This window comes from Desmodus rotundus, chromosome 6 (genome assembly GCF_022682495.2).
Source record: "Desmodus rotundus isolate HL8 chromosome 6, HLdesRot8A.1, whole genome shotgun sequence".
Classification (NCBI taxonomy): Eukaryota; Metazoa; Chordata; class Mammalia; order Chiroptera; family Phyllostomidae; genus Desmodus; species Desmodus rotundus.
The window spans coordinates 148,735,468-148,746,402 of NC_071392.1; the positions used below are offsets into that span (position 1 = coordinate 148,735,468).

At 41.1% G+C, this 10,935-nt stretch overlaps 2 pseudogenes; one reads left to right on the forward strand and one right to left on the reverse strand.

Moving 5' to 3' along the window:
- Positions 1-2,959: 2,959 nt before the first annotated feature.
- LOC112319726 (large ribosomal subunit protein eL19-like) lies at positions 2,960-3,527 on the forward strand (annotated as a pseudogene).
- Positions 3,528-9,263: 5,736 nt separating this feature from the next.
- LOC112319539 (ribosome biogenesis protein NSA2 homolog) lies at positions 9,264-10,026 on the reverse strand (annotated as a pseudogene).
- Positions 10,027-10,935: the final 909 nt, after the last annotated feature.

Below are 10,935 nucleotides of genomic sequence, written 5' to 3' on the forward strand. Positions count from 1 at the left end.
AATACCTTTACAGCCAGATCTGTGCTTGGTTCCTCGTAACAGCTCAATACAATGTTAACACTTACTAAAATTATTCTGTGATTTCTGTATGTGGAGAAAAAGAACTGAAACCTTTTTATAAGCAAGGGGAACTCTGGACTTGTCTCCTTATCTGGTAATTTTAGAGGATAATCATAGGTGATAATCACATATTTGGTGACTCAGATATAATTATTTAAAATATTATACCTGGATGCTTTCACATTTTCTGATGGACTGATGCATTGTTGACTTTTTAAAAAATGAGGGCCTTTTACCTTCTTGACTTTCCATTTTCTTTCTCAAAATTGACCACTTTCTAAGCATTTATATGAATGGGATCAAACCTTATACCTTGTTTTCTAACTTACCTTTTTTTTACTTAGTGGTATAACTTGACCTTTGCGTGCTGCTATGTTTAACTTAAATCCGCCTCAGTTTTTGGATGGCAATTGAGTTTTTTCTTGAATGGATGTACAGTTATAGGTTCTCCCACCCTCATTTTTTGTAACGGTCCAGACTAGTCAAGTTCTAGAATGTTAATGCTGATAAAATGTTTTCACATTCATGTAAATTAGCATGTGCTAAAGGGACTAAAGAAAATCAACTTGCCCGTAAAGGGAAAAAGGCAGCAATTTCAAAGCATTTAAACAACAATAGTAAAATAAAATTAATTACTTCCCTTTAAATAAATTCTTGTAAATTTTCATGGCAATTTTGCTTGTGAAAAAATTCTTAGCCTATCTTCTCTGTGGAAGTCATGAAGTCTCTGGAAACCCCAGAGACAGGAGGAAAAGGGGACAAGTCCAAGTACAAAGGAAAAACTCTGTTAGCACTGGGCGGAGCAGAAAAATATTTCAGTTGCATGATTGTTTGCCACAAGGCCCTCTGAAGCAACCTGAAACTAAAGTGTTGATTCCATAGTGGAATTTTCCTGTGGAATAATAAACCACGGGCTGGATATAAGACAGTCTCTAGTTTGTTGCCGGGCCCGTTGTCGGTTCTCAAATGTTTGCGGAATAAACATGGGATAAATGACCAAATGCACACCTAGAAGATGTGGCTGTGATCTTGTGCTGGGCCCACCGCCACGTGGACTGTGAGCCCTGAAGAATGGTTGGCAGCCCACTGAAGCTTCCTTAAGGACTGAAAGATGGTTCTAAAATTCAGCCAAAGCCCATGAATTGCAGTGTGGGGAATATAAAAAGTGCTTCAAACAGGGTCTAACCCCTCAGCAGCCAGGTACAAGTTAGATGTTCTCGCTGCAGGAAATCCCTTGTAGGGACCCTTCTAGGGACACCACATTGTAAGATTCTTACAAAGTTGAAGGATGACTATTAAAAATAAAGGATGCTCTTATAAATCATGTCAAGGTACTGCAGAGATCACTTAAAAAATGAATGCCAGGTGTTTTTTTTAAATAGCTTTTAAAGATACCTGCAGCCCTAGCATAGACTTCAATGTTTGACACGCACAGAGAAGGAAAACATAGACCCATAGATGCCAGAGAAAATTTGACTCTTCCTCCTATAAATTGATACGGAAAGCTGTGACTTGGGAGTCATGTGAGAGATAATGATCTCCTGGAATCCTAAATTATCTCCTGGGATTAATGTAGTATGACGCAATAGATCAAATAGCAGAAGATGTGGGCTCTAGTCCTCATTTTTGCTCTTTAACTATTTTTCTATCTTTAGGCAAGCAACATAGCCTGACTAGGCTTTGTCATCAGAAAGCTGGGAATAAAAATACTGGTCCTGCTTATTTTGCAAGGATGTTTCAAGGGTGAAATGACATAAGTGAATAGGAAAACATTTAAAAAAACTACTCTTCTACAACCATAAAATTTCACTACTTGTTGAATTTACAATGTCCCCAAACTTTAGTGTGTGGAGAAGAATCTTTTATGGCGAAGAATGCAGTTTCAAAAACTTCTATTTCTAGCCATACTGAAGGCCACAGAGTCAGAAAAACCTTCCCATTACACAACTCCTAGGGATGCTGGATAAAAGAGAGCTGGCATTATTATAAATGCATAACTGAGCTTGTGGTCAGTAAAGGACAGTTCCTGGGGCTGCAACCCGGAAGGGGCAGCCGTGACTCGGAGACGTAATTAGGTACTAAAGCCACAGCTGCCTCAAGGGACAATCATCTAGTGTCATGTATTTCAGGCTAGAGAGGAACAGAAGATGAGGTCTGATGCTCACCCAAGATGCAGAGTGAGAGTTGAAATTTCCCATACATCCATGTCTCCTGAAGGGCTTTTTCCTCATTAAGAAGGCAGACCAAAAAAATAAAAATAAGATCTACCACTGGCCAAGGGAAGTGCCGAGGGCTCTAACCCTCTTGGTCTGAGTCCCAGGAGGGGCGAGGGTGGGCTTTCTCCTGTGGGTTATATGAGAGGCTTGCCTGTTCGTGACCTCACACCACTTGTGTGGTCTGCAAAGACCCAGCCCAGAAAGCTGCTCTGAGTTCATGATTGGTGGAACTGAGGCATGGAGGGCAGATACCAGTGAATTTTCCCTTTCAGTGATGCCCCCTTTGCCCAGGTATCTCTGGACTCTAGAAATAAAACCCAGCCTGAACTCCAACATGAACTCCAGTTCCTAACCCCATTTGTAAGAAGACCCAGTGGGAATATAGATGTCCAACGACTTCAGATATTGGAGTAAGATACAGAATACATGTTTAAAATGTTTGGAAAGTGCAGATTCCTGGGTCCCAATGAATCTATAGCTGGAGTGGGCCCAGGAATCTGCATCTTAAGGCAGCATCCCAAAGGAGTGAGATGCAGATGGCCCTTAGAGGACGCATTGGGAAATGCAGCTTTGTCAACACTCCAACACTTATTCCACTGGCCACTTGAAATACTAAAGGGATCCACTCTTGGTTCCACCTTCACATTAGTGAGTTGGAAGGATAACCTTCAGCAGCAGCAGCCATGAGAACGCTTGGGCTTCAGAAGAGGATTTCCTCCAGTGTCCTCCGGTGGGCCAGACAGAAGGTCTGGCTGGACCCCAATGACCAATGAAGTCGCCAGTGCCAACTCCCGTCAGCAGATTCGGAAGCTGATCATCCAGAAGCCTGTGATGGTCCATTCCTGGGCTGGATGCTGGAACACCACCTTGCCCACAGGAAGGGCAGGCCTATGGGCATAGGTAAAGGGTACTGCCAGCGCTCGAAGGCCTGAGAAAGTGACCTGGATGAGGAGGATGAGAATTCTTCGCCAGCCACTCAGAAGATACTGTGAATCTAAGAAGATTGACCGCCACATGAACCGCAGCCTGCACCTAAAAGTGAAGGGTAACGTGTTCAAACACAAGCGGATTCTCATGGAACACATCCACAGGCTGAAGGTGGACAAGGATCACAAGAAGCTTCTGGCTGACGCCGCTGAGGCTTGCAGGTCTAAGACCAAGGAAGCTCACAAGCGCCGTGAAGACTGGCTCCAGGCCATGAAGGAGGAAAACATCAAAACTCTGTGGGAGGAGGAAGAGACCAAGAAATAAAGCTCCACCTCTCTTACCTGTACCTAGTGGCCTTGGCAAATATATGGATCGATCATTGACTAAAGTAGCCTCATTGAATTAAAGTCACCTAAAAAATAAAAATAAAAAATAAAGAAGGATATCCTTTAATGACCAATTTCCTTTTCTCCTCTGTGATGATTTAGGCTTTTTTAGTCTTCCCCTGGCCTAGAAACAAGCTGACAACCACAAAGAGTGATGCTAAACCCACACGGAGAGCCAGCGAACTTGACAGTCTCTCCCCTCTCTGCTTCCCCTGCTTCCCCTGCGTCCCTCCCGCCCTGCTGCCGAGTCCTCCAGGCTGGCGATGCCCCCTCATTGTGTTATGACTTACAGAGGTTAAAATGCGGCACGACAGGCCACTGAGGCAGATGGTGATTTTCTTTCCTGTTTATGTTCTTTCCATATTGAAAGCTTGTCCTTGCTCCAGGTGCTGTTTGCCCTTCAGAGGAGGGTTGGGGAAGGAGCTGGGGTAGGGTTAGGGGAAGGTCTTCAGAGAACAGCCACCAGGAAAAATTTAGTCCTGGCTCTCCAGTCTTCTCATTCTTTGTCGCCTTTTTATCTATTGAACGCAACATGAGAGGGGTTTGCTTTTGAAAGCCCTGTGCAGGGAAACGTTGTTTTTCCTATCTTTGAGCTGTTCAGCCATCTGTCCCAATTTCTTCCTGGTTTCCTGTTATTTTCAGTCTGCCTTTTATTAAGATTAACATGCAGCGCAACCACATATTCTATTAAGCTTGTCTCCTCACTACTTTATCTCATTAACTGCTTGATCACTGTGAATAAAAATAATCTTCCATTAAGTCACAACTTCAAACGTCTGTGAGACTTTAGATCAAGCAAACCTTCAACGGCTTAAAAAAAAATCTCTTTAAATCCAAGAGGTTCACTTCAAAGGAAAACCTATGGGTGTTCTCAACCCAACTGACAGGTAAATAGTCATTTGTAACTAAAGATATACAAGTGAGAAAGCAGGGCTTACTCTGGAGTCTGTAGCTTCTTCTAACTTTTTCTCTGGTTAAGGCAACTTAGAGATGGCCCCGGGATGGGATTGGCTTGGGTAACACAACTTCCTACACATGGAAATGGGATGGTACCAACAAGCAACTGTGCAGTTCTTGTTCCTATTTTATTCTTTATTTTTCTATTTATAAAATTAATACAAAAAGAAATAAAACTCTGGCTGATGTGGCTCAGTGGATTGAGTGCCAGCCTTTGAACCAAAGGGTTGCTAGTTCAGTTCCCAGTCAGGGCACATGCCTGGGTTGCGGGTGTGGTCCCCAGTAGGGGGCGCCTGAGAGGCAACCATACATTAATGTTTCTCTCCCTTTCTTTCTCCCTCCCTTCCCCTCTCTCTAAAAACAAATAAAATCTTTTAAAAAAAGAAATAAAAGACAAAACAGAAAAAAAGGTGGAGGTGGTAAGGGCAAATATCACCCTAATTGGAAATAGCCAATTAATATTTTGATAGTCCTTCTGGATTTTCTGTGTGTGTGTGTGTGCAGAAAAGTAGCGTAATGTGCATATGCTTTTGTAGCCACTCCCCCCCCACATCCATATATTTTCTTCCTGAAAAGAATATAGCTTTTGTGGCTGCTGTTTCTTTTGCCTACACTGTCCTTCTTTGACCCAAGCAACTCCCATTCTTCCTTCAGGTCTTTACTCTGAATCACCGTGTTCTTGGGAGCCATTTTTCATGTCTCTGATCTGTTACCGTTGGGTGTGTTCACGGTTTAGTAGTCTTCTTCTGGACACTAGTCACAGTGGTAAATTGGTGGTTCTGTTTCTCTCACTGGACTGTGAGCCTCATAAGGGTCAGGGTTGTGAATTCTCAAGGCCCAGCACAGTGCCTGACACACAGAAGGGCTTCAATAACTTTGGTTTGGACGAATGAATGGTGGGTTTTCAGGCCTACGAGACACTCCATGTGTGGATGAACCATTGCTTGTCCAACTATAGTTTAACTTGGGGGTTGCTTATTGGCCATTATAAATGTGATAATGGGCATTTTTTGTATAAATAGCCTTGTCCACATCCTTAGTTACATCTTTAGAAAAATGTCTAGGAAAAAAATTACTGAACTATTATTGAACTATAGAGTATGGGACACTTTAGTGCCTGAGATACTGTTAAATTACTTCCAGAAAAATACCAATTATTCCAGAGGCTGTAGTAGTAGAAGAGAGTGCCTGTTTCTCCACATTGTTGACAACATTCTCATTTATTTATTTATTTATTTTTAAAAGATTTTATTTATTTATTTTAGACAGAGGGGAAGGGAGGGAGAAAGAAAGGGAGAGAAACATCTGTGTGTGTTTGCCTCTCTCGCACCCCCAACCAGGGACCTGGCCCACAATCCAGGCATGTGCCCTGACTGAGAATCTAACGGGTGACTCTTTGGTTTGCAGGCCGGTGCTCAATCCACAGAGCTGTACCAGCCAAGGCGATGTTGTCATATTCTTAATTATTTTTGCTAATTTTAATTTTTCTGCAAATTGACTATTTCTAATCTTTATTTTTCTACTTGGATATCTATCTTTCTGTATTTATAACAATTCTACAAATTAAGATTTTTGACCATGTATCCATAGTCTGTTGACTTGAATCTTCTTTTAATCTATCAATTGATGTATCTGTTTATTTGCAAAGATGCAAAACTCTCCATTTTTTTCCTTTCTTGTTTTGTCTCTTATACTTCTAAAGCTTTTCCCACACTAAGATTATAGAAATAATAGCTCAGAAAAAAAATAATCTAAGGGTATACATTTGAGTATCTAGCGGGAAAAGGCTAGATTCATTAGTAAATAATGCTGGCGAACTGATCAGTTATATAGAGGAGGAAAAGTTATCCTCACTTAACATCCATATGGATTCAAATAAAATTTTAAAAAGTATAAAAGAACTGGGAGAAAATATTGGTGAGTATATGGGTCGTATATGTCTTGTTTAGCTGAGGTCTCAAATTTGTGAGAGCTTAAGCATTACTTTGGATAAAAGAAAATCCTTATTGTTGAAAGTTTTGGTTAGAAATTTTGATAAGAAATTGCCCAAGAAGTTTAATGTTGAAAGGGAGATTCTACCTCTTGGCCTTCGAATCCCAGGCGTATTTTTCTGAACCCTACACCACCACTTCTAATTCAATCAATTGAGGCTAAGTTAAGAGTATGGTGGAGAAAGGACCCTGGACCTTGGAGTTAAGGTGACACAGTGTCTGGTTGTGGCTTCATCTCATTACTCATTGCACAGTTAGGTCATTTTGGAAGAACTTTTTGAAGATATGCTCCTTATCTGAGAAGTGGAATAACAAAAATCCCTGTGTGTTCTACTTCGCAGGGTTGTTGGGAAGTTCAGATCAGATACTGTAAATGAACACTATTTCTTACTGAAGAGTTTCACATGACATAATAATAGCAGAATGAGCTTTATATTGTTGCTCCTTATGTGATTACCTATCTCTCTTACAGAACTGTTATTTCACCAGCAACTGTGTCCACCCCTCTGATAATGCCTAGTGTGACGGCTTGGCTTAATAGATTACATTTTGCAGTGATTGAGAGCTCTGACTCTGGAGCCCTGCTGAGTTTGGTTTGAATCCAGGTTCTGTCATGTGTATTTTTGTGACCTTGGGCAAGTTATTTAATAGCTCTAAGTTTCAGTTTTCCCATCTTTGAAAAGAGGATAACAGTATCTCTCTTGATAAGTCAAGCCTCTTTGGTTATGTCAGTAATCCAAATTATGGTTACTGAAGCAAAAAAGGGATTGCAGTAGCTAATCTATTTCTATATATCTGTATATCTATATAGCTATATATCTATCTATATGGCCGTACTCTCCAGGAGTGGTTAGTTAAGGTATGATCTTATCACCCTCTTTTGAATTGCTGCTTCTTTTAGCTACAAACTTTTTTTCCCCCCAAACAGGATTTGTCCACCTAGCAGAGGAAAAAGGTGTTATAGCCTCTAATTTACATGTATCCAATTTTTCTGACTTCAATTTACTGATTTTAAAGATCAGGGTGAAGTATTTTTCATTGTTTCTACTTTGGTCCTGTTCCCACTCTGGACCAACCCCTTTGTGTGGTGAAAAGGAAGCTTGGGTTGTTTAGACCTGGCCAGTGTGCCCTCCTGTGGGGCGGTGGTCCGGTATGGGCACTGTGGTCCCACCACCGCCCTACGAGTGGAGAAGGGGAGGGGCAGTTCTCCCAAGAAACATGGTAGTGTAGGATGGGTTGGCAGACAAAAAGAACCAATGTCTACTATTTTCTCCATAGGCCTGTTGTGAGAATTCATTTGATAGACCTTTTTTTGTTTTGTTTTGTGCCATTGACCATATCAAGTGCTTAAGAGAAAAAAGAAAAGAAAAAAGTTAGCTCTGACTAGTAGTGTTACTCATCAGAAGAATGCTTGTTTCTAGGCATCCTGCGGGTAGCTATCAGTTGCCTGCTTGCTGAATTGTTGCAGTTAGGCAGCCTTTAAGTAAGTTTATTGCAAACATCTAGGAAAGAGTTCCAGGAGGTCACATGACATGAGGTAAAAGGAAAGGGAGCCATCATTTCTCTTCTCAGCAATTAGCCTAGAGAAGGGCACTGGGGCTTAGAGCAGGGGCAAGAAGCCTATGTTTTCTGACTAGGAGCTCCTCCTAATAAATGCTCATTTTTGTGGCAGCTATAGGGGTTATGCTAGCCTCGAGTCTGCTGACTTTTCCGACCTCTCTTCAAGAGTCAAATGAACAGTCTCAAACACTGTTAGAGGGACATGTGACTCTAATTTTTTTCCTTTCTATTGGTTAGTCTGCTGCACCTAGATTTTTGTGCTTTTGTCTCCTCAGGCTTGAATTTGTCTTAGTGTGGAGTTTTTCTTTTAGTCTGTAGAGATAGAGTCCACCTATTAACATATAATGAGAAACACAGAATATAGTTTAGCTTCTTTTTGTGTGTTGCATTGTAAGACTTAAAAAAAATGTTGAACTTTTTGACATGGAGCCATGGAAACAAACACATTCTTAGTTAAGCACCATCAACTTAAAGTCGAGGCTTCCTTCTTCCTTTTCTTTTCTTTTTTATGGCCGAGTAGTATTCCACTGTGTACATGTACCACAACTTTTTTGTCCACTCATCTACTGATGAACACTTGGGCTGCTTCCAAATCTTGGCTACTGTAAGTAACACTGCTATGAACACAGGGGGGGCCTCTGTGCTCTCAAATTGGTGTTTTGGGATTTTTGGGATATATTCCCAGAAGTGGAATCGCTGGGTCATAAGGCAGTTCCATTTTTAATTTTTTGAGGTAGCTCCATACTGCTTTCCACAATCACATACATGGTTTTTTTAATTAAAAAAATTAAAAATATAATTTTATTAACCAGTGTCACCATAATAAATTCAATAAAAATAAATACAAAAGAAAAATTAATATGAACTAGCCTCGAGTTACTAGCCAAAAACTAGCCAAAAAAGTTGAGGCTTGTTACTAGCTCAGATCACCAGAGCAAACTGGCAAATCTATTGAAACAAACCCAACTTTTTCATACTAATTTGTAAAACGAGACCATTTTATTGTTCCTTAACATTACAAAGTTCTCTCGATGGCTGCGGACATGTAAGCCGTTGTAATAGTGTATATGCAGAAACGTCAGCCCAGGTTTCCTGATTGGTGCGTAGTCTTCAATGATTCCAAGGATTTGCTTGTACGAAATTGCTGCCAATCAGTAAGACTGCATTTATACATCCATCATTTTCAGGATTATCGGTAACCTGGGCATATTTTCCCCAAATATTGACCTTGCCTCCTTGGGTCACCAGACCCAACTTGTTCACGTTCACCTCTATGTTGGTACCTCTGGTACTAACACCCCACGTCTATAAAGTAGGGATGAGGGATCCTTCTTTACACCCAGTATCGACAGGCAAGAGGTGACTTTCTGTTCAGGATGTTACCTGGGCCTTTGTGAAACGTAAGCCCATTGGCCTGATGGATCTTTCACATGTAGGTGGTTTTCGAGTAAAACCACCTCCAACAAACAGACTTTAGGAACTATCCTCTTCCATGATTTTCTCCTCTTTCTCTTTCCTGTTTGAATACCTTTTAATACCTCAGTTTCTCCCTGGGCACGAACTTTGGGCAGAGGGCCCTCCCATTTTCCCGCTTTCTCTTTTGGTTTTGTTTAATCATATTGGAAAGGACTTTAGCTCAGGACTGTCCCTCTCTGTCCAGTAGACATGCAGGTACTGCTCCTGGTGGGTCTTTTCCTCATTCTTTTGTTTGGTGTTTCTCTCTTCCTGCATCTTCATAGTCTTTTTCATTTGTATTTTCTCAGCGTGGCGCTGTTTATGGTAGAGCTTAGCTTTCAGACCAATCATCTTTTCCTCCTTCTTTGAACGTTCATGAACCCCTCAACCTCCTTTTTTCTCTTTTTCTCCTGGTAATCCAAACGATATCCATAGTGCTTATGGTGTAACTCAAAAATACTCATTTTGTGGCATGCTTAACAGCCGCGGGGCAGCTGGGTGCAGTTCCCCGGCGCACAAAGCAGCTTTCAACTTTTGGGTCTCAGGGACCCGCCCCAATTTTTTTTTCTTAAAGGCAGACATCAGGAGCACATAAAAAAATCATCTGCACCAGGATGTCTTTTGGGTGGTGACTTTTTTGATTATATACAACATTTTGACGTGCTTGTTTCTAAACCATCTATGAGAAAGAGTTCAAGTGAATAAATATAGTTTCTGCATCTCATGACGTGATTTTAATGCTTCCACCTTGGCTGCTTAGGGATGACAGCTTAATCTTCTGTCATTGAAAATAAGAAATAATCTGTATTTCCATGATCACTGAAAGTTCACAGCTCTGATAGAGCTGACCCGAGGCTTATCAGAGCCAAAGCAGTAGAACTGTGTGAGGACAGGGAAGATTTAATCAGAGAGAAAATTCTGCTTCAGAAACCATTTTTGTGCCACCAAAAGGTGCTTGAATTTAGGAGGAAGGAGGAGAAGATGAGAAAGAGAAAAAAGGAACATGTCAAACATTTTTTTTAAAGTAGTTTTTTTTCCCTACCTTCACTCAGTTGGGTTTAATAGGAAGTAATCCTGGCTATTCCTCAGGAAATCTCCTGTTTCCATTCTTGTAGCAGGTGGAACATTTGAGATATCAGCCCTATTAGAAAATACCACCATCTAATAACGTTGTGTTTTGCTTATCATGCCTATTTGTGGCTGACATGCCTTCCCTTCTCTGTAACTTGGCTGCTTTGCTTATAGAAGTGATTTTTATCTTTTCCTAATGATGAAGTTTGGGGGACCAAGAGAGTAGTTATGAAGGCAATTCTGTAGGGCAAATAACCAAGCCTGTGGGACTGCACTGACACCCTGAACTCACAACCCATGGTGTGCTTGGTG